We start from the raw sequence: 2,604 nt of genomic DNA, 5'->3' as shown, positions 1-2,604 counted from the left end.
CACACAGAAATCACAATAGCGTGATGCATCATATGAACAAATCCACAAGGGCCGTGATGAGGATTCTCGTCACGGCCCTTGTGGATTTGTTCATGAAATTGTAAAGATACATATTCCCTGCCAAACGCAGTGACCACAAATAATAGAAGCTGCAGAATCAATCAGGAGCTCGCAGGTAACCAGATGCTCCTAAATTCGACGGATGATAATGGGCTAGCTTCTGAACACCTCAAAACTATGAGGGCTCTCGCGTGAAGTCTCTCCTCCTCTCTCTCCTCCATATAGTGGAGGAGAAAAAGGAGTGATCCATTAATAAATAGAAACTATTCCCTGAGGCTGGCTGGCTGATGCAACACGGCCATGATTCTAGGAAGAAATCGGGCGCTACTACATCTCAGTTAAATAATTTTAATATCACTACTCTACTGGTTAGTAGTGTTAGTAAATTATAATGCCTAGTACAAGAGTTACCTATTAACGTAAACACTGGTGACACTACCAGCACCACTATCACCATGGTGACACTACCAGCACCACTATCACCCACCATGGTGACACAACCAGCACCACTATCATCCAACATTGGAAACACTGGTGACACTACCAGCACCACTATCACCCACCATGGTGACACTACCAGCACCACTATCACCCACCATGGGAAACACTGGTAACACTACCAGCACCACTATCACCCACCATGGTGACACTACCAGCACCACTATCACCCACCATGGTGACACTACCAGCACCACTATCACCCACCATGGGAAACACTGGTGACACTATCAGTGTCATTTTGAAATTTGAGCAATGCCTTAATTTCTGTTAATTGTTAGAATTGGGAGATGAAATTATGACACTTCATCATTAATTAATTTATTATGGTATTTTTCCTTATACTAATATAAGCAAAGTGTTTTAGAAAGTCTTCAGGTGTTATGCGGCATGATGAACCTGACAAACACTTGTTCTTCAGGAGGATGGACGGTGTTCCTCCAGAGAGACAAAGTTGTTCCTGCGGTGAACTTCACCAGAGACTGGGAGGCCTACAGGACCGGCTTTGGTAACGTCTCCACAGAGTATTGGTTAGGTAAGTGGAAATACTGAGGTTATAATAATAATAATAATAATAATAAATAATAATAATAATAATAATATAATAATAATAATAATATTTTATTTAGGAAAAGTATATACATAGATGCAGAGTTACAAACATTCTGATTGATTTATAGATAGAGCTAATACATACAATACCTACAGCCACTAGTACGCATAGTGTTTCGGGCAAACGCAGGTTGGTACTCTCTGGTGTCTTCCCACCATCATATCTCCTGAAGACTCACTCACTCACTCTTACTCAATCATTCACTGTCATTTTTACATTTATTCTCACCAGAATTCAGTCACTTGCCTCCCAACAAACATTTTCCCGTTTTCAAAACGTTTACAAACGACATTTCTTGTTTTAATCATGTTTTAATTAAATTACATTTTATTCACGTTTTTAGAGAATTTATTAAAACTATCTAAAATGTAAGGCCATAACGTTTAAGAAAACTATTTTAATTATCATATGATGTTTTAGAGCAAAGATTTTTTAAACGTTAATGCTAATTATTAATTATTGGAATTATTAGGTATAATTATCTCTATTGCGTTTGGAGAGAGAGAGAGAGAGAGAGAGAGAGAGAGAGAGAGAGAGAGAGAGAGAGAGAGAGAGAGAGAGAGAGAGAGAGAGAGAGAGAGAGAAGAGAAAGAAAGAGAGAGAGAGAGAGAGAGAGAGAGAGAGAGAGAGAGAGAGAGAGAGAGAGAGAGAGAGAGAGAGAGAAAACAGATGCAGAAGAGAGAAAAACAGAGATAGGAAGGAAAAGGGAGAAGGAGAGAGATGCAGAGAGAGTAGAGAGAGAGAGAGAGGAGAGAGAGAGAGAGAGAGGAGAGAGAGAGAGAGAGAGAAACGAGAGAGAGAGAGAGAGAGAGAGAGAGAGAGAGAGAGAGAGAGAGAGAGAGAGAGAGAGAGAGAGAGAGAGAGAGAGAGAGAGAGAGAGAGAGCTGAGAAAAGGAGTGAGAGAGAGAGAGGAGAGAAGTAGAGTGAGAGAGAGGAGACTGAGAAGGAGACAGAGAAGAGAGAGAGGAGACAGATGGAGAGTGAGAAGGAAAGAGACCAAGAAAGAGAGAGGGGGGAGGGGAGATACCTAGAAATACAGAGAGAGAGAAGGAGCGAGATTTTGGAAGAGAGAGAAGAAGAGACCGATTCAGGAAAATACGAAAGAGATAGAGAAGATCGAGTGGAAGAGAGAGAGAGAGAGAGAGAGAGAGAGAGAGAGAGAGAGAGAGAGAGAGAGAGAGAGAGACAGACAGACAGACAGACAGACAGACAGACAGACAGACAGACAGACAGACAGACAGACAGACAGACAGACAGAGAGAGAGAGAGAGAGAGAGAGGGGGGGGGAGGGATAGAGAGAGGGAGAGAGAGTCTATGAGAGAGAAGGATAAAGACAGAAAGATAGGAAGAGAGAAAGAGACAGACAGAAAAGAAGAGAGACAGAAGCAGATAGAAAAGAAGAGAGACAGAAGCAGATAAAAAAAAATAAGATA

This window comes from Procambarus clarkii, chromosome 50 (assembly GCF_040958095.1).
Source record: "Procambarus clarkii isolate CNS0578487 chromosome 50, FALCON_Pclarkii_2.0, whole genome shotgun sequence".
NCBI lineage: Eukaryota > Metazoa > Arthropoda > Malacostraca > Decapoda > Cambaridae > Procambarus > Procambarus clarkii.
Note: the sequence above shows the minus strand (reverse complement) of the source record.